The sequence below is a fragment of the Mercurialis annua genome, linkage group LG3 (assembly GCF_937616625.2).
Source record: "Mercurialis annua linkage group LG3, ddMerAnnu1.2, whole genome shotgun sequence".
NCBI lineage: Eukaryota > Viridiplantae > Streptophyta > Magnoliopsida > Malpighiales > Euphorbiaceae > Mercurialis > Mercurialis annua.
This window is the reverse complement of record NC_065572.1, coordinates 37,065,368-37,083,174: the sequence shown is the minus strand read 5'-3', so window position 1 is coordinate 37,083,174 and position 17,807 is coordinate 37,065,368. Positions and strand designations below refer to the sequence as shown.

General features: G+C 31.9%; 1 long non-coding RNA gene across 2 annotated transcripts; it reads left to right on the top strand.

Moving 5' to 3' along the window:
* The first annotated feature begins 9,182 nt into the window (after positions 1–9,182).
* Positions 9,183–13,179, top strand: LOC126674222 (uncharacterized). 2 transcript variants are annotated; one of them, XR_007639474.2, is made up of 5 exons: positions 9,183–9,787; positions 9,897–9,991; positions 11,312–11,398; positions 12,112–12,644; positions 12,857–13,179. It is a non-coding gene; the product is annotated as an uncharacterized LOC126674222 (long non-coding RNA). The 2 variants fall into 2 exon arrangements; XR_007639475.2 differs by lacking the exon at positions 11,312–11,398 and having other exon boundaries at positions 9,186–9,787.
* Positions 13,180–17,807: the final 4,628 nt, after the last annotated feature.

Below are 17,807 nucleotides of genomic sequence, written 5' to 3'. Positions count from 1 at the left end.
GTTAAGTTGTTATTGAGTCATAGGTACTACTGCGGAATTAGGATTCATGTCTTGTCTTTTCAAACGTCATCTTTTAATTTTAAGCTTTCTGCTTACACCGATAGGAATGTGTCGAGTCAGTCATTTCTTATGTCTTGATTTGATGCTAATACTTTTGCTGTTGATGCCGTTTCCACTTGGGTGATTTTAATTTCGTTTGATTTCTCGAGAAATCTTACTTTGGTAAATTGCTTTAATTCATGCTTGGGCATGATGTTATTTTATCTTTTCATGATGTTGATGCGTTTTACTGGGTGATAGTATTCTGACTTTTATGCCTTTAATAAATTGTTGAGGTTGAATTATTTTGTGAGTATTTCTAGCGTTTGTCGAGAGCCTTGATTTTAAAAATGATATTTTGTTAGGCTTTGACATTGTTTCCAGTGTAAATGATTTTTGATTGAAATTTTTTTTTTTTATCATGTTTTGTGGATTACATTGTTGACCATGTACTAGTTTAAAATTTCCATAAGGAAATTGATTTTTTTCTAACTAGTATTTTAACGAAAAAGTCAAATGGGTAGTCTGGACACGACACCCTAAAATATTTTTTTCATTATCTTGCCAGTAAAATAATAATAATAATTAAATTTATGTATTTCAAAATTTTATATTTGTGTAAGAATTTAAAAAAAAAAGGTCGTTCTTTTGAAATAAAATGAATTTCTCGTTTTTAAAAATTTAAATGTTATAACGGGCTTGGTGTTTCCAAAATAAATATTGTTGATCTAATATTAATTATTTTAAAATGTGACACTATTTTGACGATTTAAAATAACTTTTGTAATTTTTACCATATTTTTTGTTTGTCAATACTTTGGTGTTGTTGGTTTTGTGCTCGAGTTGCTAGTTTTGACTGAAGCTTACGTTTTCTTTTAAAAAATTGTTAAAGAATAAATGTTTTCTCACTTGGGTGATGAGTTTGATGTTGTTATTTGGGTGACGTCGAGCTTCTTATTTTGAAAAGATTGAGATTTATTTTAAAATGCGTTTGTCCGGATTTGAAAACGTGTTGTATACGTTTTACAAATGGTTGTTGCGGGTATGACTTCGGTCACCCAAATTTGGAGTTGAGTTTGGTAGTTGTAACTACTCGTCTAACTCGATGATTTATTAATTGGAGCGTTCAAAAAATTTTAACCATTACTTTATAAAAGAGGTTTTCCAGAAAATAAGTTCTAAAATTGTGGGGGTCGAGATCTATTTTATTAATTATTTTATTTTTCAAGATGGGTTTAATGCACACTTTTGATCTATATCACAATTTCTTTTGATCTGATTTGACGTTTTGAGCATGTTATTACATATTTATTATTTTAATTATTGTTGGGCGGATTGAGTTGTTGCCATGTCGGTAGGAATACGTTGGTCAGATAAGATGTTACATGCTCAGTTCTTTTGGTATAATATTGTTTACCTACCCTAGCGATTATTGTTTTATTACGAGATGCTTAAGTGGTTTTTGGTAGTGTGAAAATTCATGACCTATATTATTGTATTCTTACTGTGTCTCTCATGTTTGGCTAAGTTATGCCATATTGATTTTTTTTTCTCGTTTGCCTCATGGTGTGGTGTGTCACGTGGGGACATTACTCGCTTGTTTTTCTTTAGTTTAACTCTGGTGTATGTATCGTCGTGCGATTCGAACCTTTGTTTAGACCCTACGTTTAGTTTAGATGTTGTAATTGGTTTAGCCGGAACTAACCCTTGAGCTTTGGAAATCAAGATGATTGAGATTGGCGTCGAGGAATTCGAGGAGCGACTCCTCATAACTGTTAGTGGATTCTGTATAAAAATCTACCTAGGTCTGAGGATGGTGTTGTGAGTTAATATTACTCAGTAACGGTGGGTGTTCGCTTCGTGCGTTAACCTTCGAGCGTTACTGCGTTTCTAGATCGGCTCTTTGTGAGAAATTTAGAGTATCAAATTTTTTGGCTTTTAGCATTCTGGAAAAGGATGTGGAAATTGTGACTCGAGATTTATCAGTGTAGCAATACACTGATGTTTACATCAGGTAGATTTATGAAATACCGAAACTGATGGTGGAGTTGTGAAGGCGGTCGTGTTCCATTGTTTTCTTTGTGAAAAAAATTCATTTTGTTTTGAGTCAGAATTCGTTGTTAGGTAAATTTTAGATACGTTATTGATTTGGGTTATGTTGTTAATGGCGATTCAAATGGGTGGACTATAATGATGGAGTTGGATAAATATGTCAAGATGGACAAGTGCGCGTCTCACAGGGTGTAACATCTAATAAATGTTTTAAAAAGATTTGATTTCAAAGGATTATCTTGTTTAAGAAACTGAAACGTTTTTATCACATAATTGTGCTCATACATGTCATCATCATGCATTTTAAATACCACAGATAGGAAAATGCATTGAGCATCGAGTATGATCACTAATTAAAAGAGAAATAAATAATTGATACATGCATTTAGTACATTCATCACGGTCATTAAATGATTAGGGTTGAATGCAACTCTTTGGGGATGAGAGTTGTCATCACCCTGGCGCACAATTATGTAAAATAAATTTTTATCTGTAAGGCCTTGTTGAGAAAAATATTTTGTTATAAACTATCTACTTACATTGTCAAAAATTTTGTTTAAAAAGTTGATAAATTTCAAACGGTTCTGATTTTTTTTTATCTAGGTGGTATCTAGACAAATATTTTGTGACGACGGTGGTGATTTAAGGGCGATTTCTTTGTAAGGAATTGTTTTATTGTCGGAGTATCTGTGTTTCGTAAGGAATGATTTGGTTATAAGGTTGCACTCGAGGTATAGTTGGGTTAAGCAGTAACATATTAGGTCTGGATTAGAAAGAATTGTGTTCGCTTACGGTTTATAATTTGAGAATTTTGGTTTAAGAAATTTGGTAATATTCTATGCGTGTTTTTACACTAAAAAAAACTTAAAAAGAAGATATTATTTTTACAGATTCGATTTCTGTCCAAAAGTTTTGATATCGATATGGAAATTATTTCGTAAACAAAGGGAATCTTATTTGAAAATGTTATCTTTTTAGAAAATTATAAAATTTTATCAGTTTTGGTTAAAAGAGAAGATTACTATTTTTATAATTGAACGTTTTTATAAAATTGTGAATTTATTCTGAAAGTAAGGAGTGAATTCAAAATTGAGAGTGTTTAAATTCTGTTGGTGCGTTTTCAAACTGGAGGGTTTTCCAACAGATTATTTATTTTATGTTTCAAAATGAAATGAAGCCTGAGATGCTAGCAATTTTAATTTTAGACGGATGATATTGTTAAATGATATTTTATGTTTTTGGGAAGTGTTTTTCTTAAAAAACAAAAATTGTTTTGATCATAACCAATGAACCGATTATGTGCGGTTTCGATCTAAATGATCTTTCGTAGGATTCGAGGTTACGGTTAGATGATGATATTTTTTTTGGATTTGCGAGTTAGCTTAAAAGTTTTGTGTTTATCAATTCGGAGAATTGTTGTCAAAAGTCTAAGCTATGTATCCCATGTAATTGCGTTATGCGAATTTCTCGCGTCTTGGTTCGCGAAGTTGATAGTATTGTTGATTAAATCTTAGTTGGTTGAACTAGGACGATTCTTTTGGTATTTAGTTTTCAGTTGTGATTTTTGTGAGAGTATATTTAATCAGGATGACTTATTGTGTTGCTTGGTTGTTGTGTTATGCAAAAGTTAGTATCACCAAGTGTGGTTATTGCTTGAAGTAAGTGAGCAGTGCGAAAAAAAATGATCATTCGCGAGAAATCCGTTGAGATTGCGGTTGCGTTTCGCATAGGTTGAATTATTCGTTTTAATTTTAATTTGATTGAGTTGCCACTCAGCTGTTGAGCGGAATTCTGGGAATCGAAAATTGTTATGCTTAGTTGTTTTCTTTTCGCTTTGCCTGTGATTCGTTAACTCTTGATTTATGTGTTAGGTGGGGCTTGTGGTGCGCACTGTTTCTAATTTAATTTTATTTTGGTTTTGTGGTAAATTCGAGGACGAATTTTTAATAAGTTGAGGAGATTGTAATATCTCGTATTTTTTGGCCTTTTCAGTTGAGCATTTGATAATATTAATTGAATCGTTAGTTAATTCGATTGTGGTTCGATTCGTATTCGGTTTGTTTTATTAATTAGGCCCATACCTTAATTTAGTTACCCATGCAAATTGTAAATTAGGCCATGCTTTGTGTGAATTATTTAAAAGGAAGATTAGGATAATACTCTATTTTCTAAAATAATTTGATTTCTTACCTCAATAAGGAAAAGATAAAGAAAATACCTCATCATTTTAATACTTTTATTTTTTTTACTCTAAAGCATGTTTATATTATAATTATACCTCATTTTCTTTAATTCTTTACTTTTAGCATATAATAGCTGTCATTTTTATATGACTCTCTTTTTTATTTCTTTCTCCTCTCTCCTCTCTCTTCTTTTTCTTCTTCTTCTTCTTCTATATTTCTTCTTTTCTTCGTTAATTTTTTTTCTTCTTTATTTCTTCTCTTCTCCATTTTCTTTCTTTCTTCTTCGTTCTTTCATCGCTCTGCCGCCGTTTCTCCATCGCTCCACCATCACTGCATTGTTCTTTCATATTTTATTTTAGCAAACTTTTCTTTAATTCATGTGATTATTGCGATTTTTATAACATTCAGATCTAAATAAATTACTCTTGATTTTTTTTTCAAGTTTAGATATAATAATCTGCATGAAAAACGATGTTATGATGAAAAAAAAACAACTTTCTACACAAAAAACGATTTTCTGCAAAAAAAAAAACAGCATCTGATTATCATATGATTATCATAACACTGCAGAAAAAAATGATTTTGAAAAAAAAAAACAGTCTCTGATTATCATATGAGTATCATTATATTATCATGTTGTTATCATAACACTATATAAAGAAATATTTTCTACAAAAAAAAATTGATTTTCATGTTGTTATCACTGTATTATCATCTCGTTATCATAATATAATCATATGATACCGAGATGATAATGTATTATTGTATCTAAATGATAATGTTATGACAATGACATAATAATAAAATTATGATAACAATATGATAATATGATACCTATATGAAAAGAATTACATAAAAATTATAATAACGATATGATAATATGAATAAAATAGTATGATAATGAAGTATAATAAGGTCATGTTATCATACTATTATCTTCACCTTATCACCTTAGTATCATAAATTTTTTGTAATTGATTTTCATACATGTATCATATTATCATACTATTATTTTCACATTATCATCTCGTTATCATTAATTCTTTTGTAATTACTTTTTTCATACATGTATCATATTATCATACTATTATCTTTACATTATCATCTTATTATCATAATTTTTTTGTAATCTTTTTACATATAGGTATCATATTATCATACTATTATCATAATTTTATTATTTTATTATCATCTGGTTATCATACTAGTGTCATGAATCTTTTGTAATTTTATTTTCACGTACGTTATCATCCAGTTATCATAACCTTATCATAATTCATTATCATCTAATTATCATACTCTAGTGTTATGATAACGACATGATAATCAGACACTATTTTATCATATATTATCATAGATATTATCATATATGTACCATAAATATTATCATCTCGTTATCATATGATAAAATATTATCATATGACACTATTTCTGTAATTTTTTTTCCATGTAAGGATCATATTATCATACTGTTATAAGCTTATCATTATATTATCATAAAAACATTATCATACTATTATCATTATCGTACATTTGGATTATCATAACCTTATCATAATCATATAATGTTATGATAACGATATGTTAATACAGTGTTAATCATATGATAATCAGACACTATTTTTTTAGTAAAAAATAAATTTTCTCAGCAGTGTTATGATACTTACATGATAATGCAGTGATGATACTTATATGATAATCAGAAGCTGTTTTTTTTTGCAGAAAATCATTTTTTCTGCAGAAAATTGTTTTTAATATAGATTTTTAGATTTAGAATTGGAAAAATTCAAGAGTAATTTATTTAGATCTGAAAGTTGAAAGAAATCGTATTAATCACCACGAGTTGAGGAAAATCGCTAAAATCAAATATGAAAAACGGCGGAGCGACGGCGAGATAATGGTGGAACGACGACGGAGCGATGAATTAACGATGAAGAAGAAGAGAATAAAAATGAACAAGAAATAAAGAAAAAAAAGAAGAGGAAGAAGAAAATGAAAAAAAAGAATGGCGAAAAAAAAAACAGAGAAGAAGAAGAAAGCCATGGAGAAGAAAGAGAAAAAGAGAGAGAAAAATAGGAAAAAAGTGACAGTTGTCACTTATGAATCACCAATAATATAGTTAGAGTAAAATAATAATAAAGAGTAGGTATAATTATAATATAAATAGGTGTTAGAGTAAAAAAATAAATATATTAAAATAGTGAGATATTTTCTCTATCTTTTATTTGTTGAGGTAGGAAATCATATTATTTTCAAAAAGAGAGTATTTTTCCTAATTTTTTCTTATTTAAATCCATAAAAGCCCATGTATTATACAAAGCCCAATGTTAATTCAAGCAAATATTAAGCCCATGTCATGCAATTGCTATATTGCCCATTCAATTGCTTAATATCAATTTGGCAGCAACAACTTGCTGCGTTCTTTTCTCTTCTTCTTTCCTTGAATACTTAAGTCTTTTAAAACCGTTTTACAACCCTAAATTTTACTTTCATCATTACCAAACCCTAGCTGTCATATTATTCATCATTCTCTTTCTTCTACATGAAAATTCCTAATCCCTTCGTCGCTGAAATTCGGCAAGTTTCAAATCTGAATTTCAGTTTTATTTAATTATTGATAGTTTTGTATTTTAATCCGTTCTCATTCGTTTTAGCACCAAATCGAGATCCGCTTGTTTGATGTCTTAGCTAACTAAGTGCTCTTTGATTCTAAGCTGGAAATTCGTTATTTGGTACGTTAATCTCTCCGTACTAAACGACGTCGTTTCACCATTTTTTTCTTGTTATTTTGACTGCATATCTTACAAAAGGTGTCTGCCATTACTCTTGAAATTTTGATTATGTGATTTGTGTTGTTCTAAGTTATAAACTGATACGTATTACTCTTAACCTAATATTTATATATATTGTTTTTGATCTGTTCAACTGATTTATTTCTTGATTATGAGTTGTTTGGTTTTATTCTTATTCATATAACTGTGGGTTCTTGAGATGAAGATTGCTGCAACTCTTTTTTGGTTATTGTGCTTGTTGAATGGTTTGTGTTATTGTTTTCACTATGGTTTTGGTTGTTTATTGAGTTGATATTGTGAGTGTAGGTGCTTCATTGTCTTGTCTTCGTTTTGTGTTACATCATTAATGTTTGACGGGTAATGTAATTGTTTAAGTGGGTTTGTTGTGGCTTCAAATTTGTTTAGTGTTCTGTTCTCGATGTAATATTGTACTGTTAATGGTTTATAGTTTATTAAAAAAATAAGGAAATTATGGCGGCTTGCTTAGTTAATTAATGAAAATGATTTGTTTGTTTATGGTGTTCTTTTGGCCATTAAAGTGGACGTCAAATATATGTTCAAATTGTTCTGTGCATGAATTTTTCTTTTAGCCACCAATTGCATGAATTCATGATTAATTAAAATTACACTATTGAATTGTTTTTTCAAGTTTGGATTTTTGTTTTTTTAATTGTAATTAATAAAAAATTATTAATTATTATTTTTAAGTTGAATCCTTTAAGTTTATTTATAACTATTCACATTTAATCTAATGTTAATTAATTTTAATCTACAGATTTAGTTTCGATTTATAAATTGGCAATTTGATAACATTATATTTTTTTATTTAAATTATTTTGTTAATATTATTATTTATTATTTATAATAAATTGATAATATTATTGTTTATAAATTAATCTGGCAACATCATTTCAAATCTAAGAATAATGTTAGTTTTGTTTAATTTATTTCGATTCGGAGATCGATAATTATATTTTTAATCGATAATTTATAATTACTCGGGTAATTATTAATTTTGAAATTTTTGACTAGACGTGTCATTTAGACGTTTTGAGATTTTAACGGTCTTCTTAATTTATTTCAATAACTAAATTATGAGTAACTATTGGTTACTTGAATTTTAAGATATTGAATTCCGTTCTAAATTTGGATTATTATTTTATTAAAGTTGTTTCTATAATTATAAACTATAGTTTATAATAAAATATAAATATATTTATTTTATCAAAGTTGTTTTTGGATATTATAAACTCTGTTTTATATTTTTTGATAAAATATTCTGGGTTGGGTTATATTTTGGTCACCCGATATGTGAGGTAGCTTGGTAGTTATCGATAACTCGGCTAACCCACTATTTGGAAATTGATTTATTTCATTAATTAAATATTATTTAAATAATATTTTTTGAAACAGATTTTAAAACGGGAACTCAATATACTTGACTTATTAATTATTTGAGTATTGTGTTACTCGTTGTGTTTCGTGTTTTGACTAGGATCATTATGTAATTAATTGTTAATTCTGTTTGGTTGTATTTTTGCTTGACTTATTGTTGATGCTAGTCATATGTGGTATCTAGTACTCCCTAGAGTTAGGGTCCGTTTTTAATAATTATTTATATTTTTTAGACTCGTCGACTGATCGTGATTCGGAGACGAACCAAGATTAGATTGCTTGTCAGATTATCACGTGGATTAGCAAGCAGTGCGTTTGTACTTACTATTTGGCGCTTTATCAAGTAAATTGTTATTTTAATATTAAATATATATTGTACGTATATTTCGAACTATTTTTATATTATGGCTCTTAGTTGGAACATGCTACCTAATCGGCATCATTAGAACTGCGTGCGCACCGGTAATGATCCGGGTAAGGTATATTGTGAAATGTGGTAACTCGGTGTGAGCATAGCTCTCGGGACCAGGTAGCGTAACTCTGTTTAGCTCAGCTCTTGGGACTCTGGATATGGTATAAGTGTTGTAATACCCCGTACTTTTAAAGTACTACGTAAGGTGCCAAGAGGCGTAAATGCGAGAATTAAATCAAGGACATTGAAATTAAGTTCAAGAAATAAGAATTAGACCAAAGCGGGTCTATTAGAATTATCGTAAAATAATAATTTAAGTGAAAATTATTATTCGATAAAATTGGATTTTAGCGGGACTAAGGAAAGATCGATAAATCAAAATAAAATAATTGGTAAGTTCCAAGCTAATAAATTTTTAAGATAAGGTTCGTAAAATAAATTTATGGACCTAAGAATAAATCATATAAATTTGGACGAAAGCATTTTATTAAACGGAATTTTAATTATCGAAAAAAAAGGGATATAAATAAATTATTTGGACCCGAAGAAATAAATAATGCGATGGAGTCCATTATTTATCTATAAAGAATAATCGTCAAGTTTTCGTGTAATTATGAAAACGATTAGGATCAAAGTGTAAGAATAGAAAATCGAAGGATTTAGTTGTAAGAGGTGCCTAATTTAAGCACTTAGATGGACTTTTTACCCATCAAATTAATTAGATGAGGACACCTACTCCCCTCCACCTCTTAATCATTTTCTCTAGCAGCCAAATTAGAGATCAAAAACTCAAAAGGACTTCCATTTCTCTTCTCCTTTGCCGAAGGAAAACTCCATCAACCTAGCTTCACTTTTTCTCAATGGAATTCAACAATTTTTGATGCAAAATGATCATGAGATGGTGGGTAAGCAAGGTAAGCCAATTATTTGTAATTTCCATGGCTGATTTTGGTGGAAAATTTGATAAGAAAAGCTAAGGTTTTGGAGCTTTAAGTTGATATTAGGTATTTGATTGGTGTTAAGGTATAAATCCATGAATTGGAGCTTGAAGGATGAAGATTTAATGATGGAAACTTGACATAGGGGTTCGGCCGAATGGTTCCTCCATCATGCTCAAGGTATAAATTCTGAAAATCAATGATTGATGATGAGTTTGATGTGATTTATTTAAAGTTTGAGTTGTTGTGTTGAGTGTTAATAGTTAGTGTTGAAACTAAGAAATTGAGCTATGATTTTGATGAATTTAGGGGCTATTTTTCAGAGATAATTCAAGGGGTTTGGACACCTCAGAATTTACGTTTTTAACGTCGAATCCGTGCCCCAAAATAGCAGCCAAACTGCTGCAAAAGTGCAGCAGTAAACTGCTGCAATAGGCAGCAGCAAACTGCTGCAGAGTGCAGCAGCAAACTGCTGCAATAGGCAGCAGTTGCTGCCACTTTTAGCGGAGCTGCCGGTGAGCTCCGGCAGCCATAAAAATGGCGCACTAACATTAGGTCGATGTACGCATACTCGAGTCCAGAACGTAGTTTTCGGAACTTCAAAAATCATGGTTAAAGGGGTTTAAAACTGAGCTTATAAAATGTAGAAAAATAAACCCAAAAACAGTCTATGATGCCAAGTTTAGGCAACGATACGGAGGTCTTTAAGCGATGCTTTTCGAGAAGGTTTAAATGGTAGATCGTAAGGGATATACGGAGAGTACATTGTAAGAGTCAGATTAGGATTTAAACAAGTAAATAGGGCTAGGGTGATTAAAATAGATGATGAGTTGAAAATATTAAAAACTGGAAATATAAGTTAGAAAAAAATAAACTAAGTGTTAAAACATAATAAAAGAGCAACTTTGGAATTAAATTGTGAACAAACGGTAAGTCGTAATGAGTTGAAATCTTCACGAAAGTTGTTCACTGGAGTATGGAGAATAAGAATGTCAAATTTGTTTTGGATTTCGACCAATATACGTGCCCTGTTTCGAGGCCTGAAACAGCAGCAGTAGTAGGCTGTTTTGACAGCTTTAATTTCCAGATTTGAGGTACCAACTTCAGGATTGATTTCTGACACCTTCGGGTGCTAGTTTCACTCCGAGGTCTAGACGACATTCCGAACTTTAGAAATGTCAATTTTATTTTGAATTTGGACCACTTTAATTGACAGTTTTAGTATCTCAAAGATGGTCCAAAAACACGAAATAAATAGGAAAAATTTAAAGAGCTATCTTTGAGAAAAGTTTTGGAAACATTAAAGACGTCAAATGAAGTTTGAATCTAAATGAAAGTCGTAGACGATGTTACGGACTATGGAAATGTCCAATTGGTTTTGAGTATGGGCTATTTTAAATAAGCGGTTTCGATAGCCGAAGTTGGCTACAAACCCAATTTTTAGATAAGTGAGTCTAGTTAGATTTTTTATTAATTAGTGCAATTATCAAATTTTCGTAGACCCGGCGAGACGATTACTAACGGGACTCGGAACATGACGAACGCGATACCGTTTTACGAATTCTCGAAGATTATGGTTAGCAAGTGGTGAGTTTACAATTTACTTGTGTGTGTTATTAATAAAAGCTATTTATTTTATTGTCATTATTATTAATGCATCGCATAAAGCATTATTATTTATAATGATTATTATTTCTTATTGAATGTTTATTTCTTATAAAATAAAACTAGTATAGTGATCCGAGGAAACGAGCTACCTATTGGGCGTCAATAGGCTGTGTGATCACCAGTGTCCGGTCAGTCATAGAATTAGTATAGATAGATGCTTGTATTTAAAAATGTTTAATATGATCTCGTTAAATGATGACTATGTTTGGGAGTAAGGAGGATTATGTTTTTGGTAGATACGTGAGTAACTCGGTTGAACTATCTCGGGACCCGTATCTAGTGAGTAACTCGGTTGAACTATCTCGGGACTCACACCTTGGGATTAAGCAGTGACATGATGTAACTCGGTTGAACTATCTCGGGACTATGTCACGTGGTAACGAGTAACTCGGTTGAACTATCTCGGGACCGTACCACTTGGATTAAAATGATTTGATATAATATGAACGGATACAGTATGAGTAGGATATTTATAGGAAATAGTATGAGTTTAAGATTAAGGTTTCAATCGGATCTAATACTTGATATATATTATGTTCTCTATATATGTTTTGTTTTTAAATGCGGTGTTATTTTATAAAACAACATTAGTAACGTGTAAACTCACTCAGCGTTGTCTGATCCCCCAACAGTGTTTTATTTCAGGTGATAGTATTTGAAGAGATGGACTTCCATTCTTGTTTCGGAAGTCTGCAATATATAAAGTATGTATTGAAGTACGCTTCAATTCGTAGCGCTGCAGTAGTCAGTAGATGTCACCCTATATTTGATTGTTTATATCAAACAAGGTCCAGCTGTTAACTCTGATTTTATAATATATACATACACGGTTTATAAAACTATATTTTTACCAGTTTGATATTTTCAACAATTGTCTATGAATGAAATTGGTATGAAATTGTTTGACTCGAAACAAGGCAATGCTGAGTTATGTTATCGCAGAGTAAGACCTTGGTTCCTATCGATTATGCATCGGTTTTCAAAGAACGGTTTCGACGTATATGAAATATTGTTTTACGATGTTTTCTCGAAAACGTTTTGTGCATAATTTTATGTTTGATTTGCGAAAAAAATTTACTCGTTTTTAGGCTTGCTACGGGTTCCGGAGCAACCACTCCCGTTCCCTAGCGCCGGTCTCGGCCCTCGATTTTGGGTCGTGACAAAGGTGGTATCAGAGCAAAGGATGGGAGGTTCGGCTGGTGAGCGGGGCTCCCGGGACCGGTCCGATTCTAGGGAACTCTCACTCATGATCTGTGACGAAGTGAGGCTCTCTGCCCTAGAGCGTATGGTAATGCGTGCTCTGATAGGTACATATGGATGTCACCCTATGGGATAGGACGGAGTCCATATCGGTTACGACCGCACCTGAAAAAAAAGGTGGTATCAGAGCAGTTGGTCCAGGATACCACTGCTTTGTGTGTCAGTCTACCTAGGAACTACTGCAGCACATAAGATTCGAGTCATGTCTTGATCGGTTTTCGTCTTATTTTAAAACTTTCAACTCTCCTCTCTAAGATGCGAGTCTATTAGGAAGTTCAATAAGATTGTTTGACGAGATACACATGCGTAGATATTCCGCTTATGCCTAGACGTTGGGCCTATGTTTTGATGCCCTTCCTAGGCATTGATATATCGCTTTTGTATTCAGATTTGATTATATGGACACATGCTCAGCATGTTAGTAAGATATGATTATGTTATGATTGTTGTGTATTATTACGTATGAAGTAGATAACCGATATTTATACGACTTAAGAGCGAACCTAATGTATCGAGCATCGTGCGACATGAATATACCATCGAAATCATAGGATAGAGGCATCAAAGGATGATCGATAGAAAAGCGTGGATCCAAGGAAGTTGAAGAACCTTCAAGTTACAGAGTCTAAGGTCTGGAGAACTTACAAAACTAAAGATTTATAACTTGTTCAAAGTTATTTGTTTAAATGGTTTTATAAGCATAATTGTGCCTAGACCCAAGATAGAATTGCATTACTGCCATGACATAACTAGAATGGATTTTTAACTTGGGATAAATTAAAGGCTTAATTGCACAAAAATCACCAACTTTCGCGTGTTTTTGGTATTTAACATAATCTTTTTTCTTGGCATAAAAAATTGTCAACTTTCATTTTTTGGCATATTCATCCACATAGCCGTTTTCTTTGAAAAATTAAACGCAAAACGATGTTGTTTTAGCGTAAAACGGCGCCGTTTTATATTCCAAACGGCGTCGTTTCACATCCCGTGGACAAATATGCCAAAAAATGAAAGTTGGTGCTTTTTTATACAAAGAAAAAAAAATTATGTTAAATACCAAAAACACGCGAAAGTTGGTGATTTTTTATGCAATTAAGCCAAAATTAAATTGTTTAATATATTATTTGAATTGTAATTTAATATATAATTTATCTGGTTTGATTTCTATAACATGGGTTATAGATTTAATACGTTTTAAATCTTATGTGTTCGATTATACGTTGGCTTTGCTTTGTGTGTGCTAGTCCTATGTGGTGTCTAGTACTCTTTAGAGTTAGGGTCTGATTTTAATTATGATATTAATATTTTAATTAGACCAATCGACTGTTCGTACTTCAAAGGCGAACCAGAGTTAGGTGCTTGTCAGGATCACGTGGATTTAGCAAGCAGTGAGTTTATATCACTATTTACCTCTTTATTAAGCAAATATTATATTTTGTATATGTATATGTATAAACAGCTTTTGAACTGTTTTTTTTTTGGCATTGTGGATTTGATTTGGAACGTGCTACTCGATGGGCATCATCGGGACAGCGTGCGCACCAGTAATGATTATGGTATTGAGGTAGGTTTGAGATACGTCTCAGCTTAGTGAGGACACCGGTGGAAGATACGTCTCCTGGGCTCACTATTTATTAAGTGATTGTCACAACCCATTTTCATGAATCGTGACCGGCACTAGGGTATGGGTATGATTGTACCAAAACCCGTAGCAAGCCTTGCGGATAACCAACTTAAACAGTTAAAACAATGTACCTGCAGAAAACCACATGCTCGGGGGCAACCGAGACTTCAGCCTAGTCTAGCAGTACAATAAGCAACATATATTCAAAGTATGCTTATCTCAAATTATAACTCCAACAGTGTGGCAATATAATATAAATACCATAAATATTGTAATCATGCCAAAAGCGATAAAGTAATTACCAACAAACAACAGTCTAAAAATGTAGTATAAGACTAAAACATAAATAATTTGATACTACTACTGCGGTCTAAGAGTTTAAAACAGTTCGACTCTTTTATTCTGAAAATAAAATAAAGAACCTCCGAGAATGAAGAAACGGAGATCAACCAATGCTCAAATCATAAACCTGGAAAATTTGGGAAAACAACGGGGTCACATTTACTGAGTAGAGTTTATATGACCATTTACATTTATTAAGTTAAAAACCTTTAAAACGTTTAATAAAACATTTTCATTATGGATTATCAATGAAACCCTAAAGCACAATTCTAAATCCATTGTCGTGTCAGTGAGACGTATCTCAATAACCGATCCCCGACTATCACTTAATAAATAGTGAGCCCAGGAGACGTATCTTCCACCGGTGCCCTCACTAAGGTGAGATGTATCTCAAACCTACCTCAATACCATAATCATTACCGGTGCGCACGCAGTCCCAATGATGCCCATCGAGTAGCACGTTCCAAATCAAATCCACAATGCCGAAAAATAGTTCAAAAGCTGTTTATACATATACATATACAAAATATAATATTTTCTTAATAAAGAGGTAAATAGAGATATAAACTCACTGCTTGCTAAATCCACGTGATCCTGACAAGCACCTAACTCTGATTCACCTCTGAAGTACGAACAGTCGACGGGTCTAAATAAAATATTAAAATCATAATTAAAATCAGACCCTAACTCTAAAGAGTACTAGACACCACATAGGACTAGCACAACACAATACCAAGCCACATTTAATAAATACTTATATTAAATGCATTTCAAATATAACCCAAGTTATAGAGTACAAATCATATAAACATATTTAAAGTGAATCGTAAAATAGTTTAAATAAACCCAAGTTAAAATCCATATCAGTGAGTCAACCGAGTTATTAAAAACTACCAAGCTTCTTCCCACTTGTCGGGCGACCACAATCTAATCCAAACGAAACTTATTAAATTTATAAACCCGAGTTTATAAATTAAAATAATTCAATAAAATAATTATCCATTTTAAAGTAGAATTCAATATCTTGCAAATTAAGTAACCTAAGTTACAACCCAAAACTTAACCATTTTAAGTTTATAAAAGTTCAGGGACTAAACTCTAATTTAGCCAAATTTGATATTCGAAGTCAAAATTAATTACCCAATCTCAGTTTACTAAATTATCAATCAATTAGAAGTCCAAAAGATAAAACTTAACTTAAATAAGTTTTTTAGAAACTTTTAGCGGCTAAATTGTAATTTAGCCAAATTGACATTTCAATTAAAATTAAATATAATTATCCGGTAATTATATTAATTTAAGTTATAAAAATATTTAACATATCCAAATTTTCTATTTAAAATTAAACGAGTTTAAGTTATTATCAAACCGAATTCGATAGGTAAAACTAACTTAAGGGATTCAATTGATTTCAATAAAATAACTTGGTGATTACACATGACATTTAACCATCCTTTTAATTCAAAATCACAACTCAAGTCCCAAGTCCCTGCCATTAAAACACCATGAACAATTTTCAATTTAACATTCCCTAACTAACATAAAAAGATTAGACAATGATAACAACATAGAAGCACACTAAGATCCACGCATAGGTCTTACAATCTTTAAACCATATAAAACTAGCAGCTCCATGAAGATCATATAATCTCAGGAGGAAATAAGAAACAGAACATGTAGAAACTGTCATGCCATGAAGAACTTCGACAAACCGTCGAACTCAAACCAATTCATTCACGCACCCTAGATAACTATAACGACCTCAAGAACAACTAATCACTAATTAATTTTTCATAAGAACAATAGCATTTAGTACCAAAAGAGATGGCAGTAAACTAACGAGAATACGACGAAACAAACAGCGATAAACGGAGTAATCTTTACGTACCTTTATCAATTTCGAAATGTAACGAATATAGAGAACGAAGAATAATGAGGAACCGTCACAAGAAATCTCAGAATAAAGCGGATTGAACGAATGGAGCGAAGAATGATATGTCTCATATGGGTTTAGAGTGTTTGACGGCTAGGGATTTATTTAAGAAAAGAAAGAAAGAAAAGAGGTTTACAAAAAGTTATGAAACAGGGGCATATAAACGAAGAAGAAGACTCTGCAGTAATCTTAAATAACAAAGTGTATTAGATTTTCTATAATTCTAACATGGGCCTTTTATGATAGAAACAAGACAAAGCAGTGGCTCATATTCACGTGGAAGGTTAATATACAAAACAAATGGGCCAAATCACTTTGCATTCATTTTGCATGAATTATATATTACTTATATATTTATTTTTATAAACAAAATAAATACTTAACATATTTAATTTATTAATAATAATAATAAATTACTTAAAACTTGACGGAATTTAAATTTTAAAAAAAAAATCAAAAATACGGGATATTACAATCTCCCCAACTTATTAAAAATTCGTTCTCGAATTTAATACGCAACCAAAATAAATCATAATAGCACCCCAAGTACACAAACAAGCAACTAAAACACATAAGCAATGATACACGTACCTTAAGAAAAGAGGAAAGGATAACGTTTCCGCATATCGGACTCCGTCTCCCAAGTGCACTCCTCAACAGAATGATTTCGCCACAGAACTTTGACCATCAGAATCTCCTTGTTACGTAACTTACGCACTTGCGTATCAAAAATCTCAACTGGCTGTTCCTCATAGGACAGCTCCTGGTCAATCTCAACGCTCAGAGGCACAATCACATGTGAAGGATCTGAGATGCACTTCCTCAACATAGAAACATGAAATACAGGATGTACCAAAGACATGTCTGGCGGCAGAACCAGACGATAAGCCACAACTCCAATCCTCTCTGAAATCTCATAAGGACCAACGTACCTCGGTGCCAACTTCCCCTTGACACCAAAACGAACCACGCCTTTCATAGGCGAAACCCAAAGAAACAAAAAGTCTCCCACCTGAAACTCGATGTCTTTTCTGTTCGGATCAGCATAACTCTTATGCCGACTAAAATCTGTCTCCAACCTTCGTTTTATCAACGGTACCTTCTCTAAGGTAATCTGAATAATCTTAGCACCAGACAACTTCCGCTCGCCGACCTCTTCCCAGCAGATA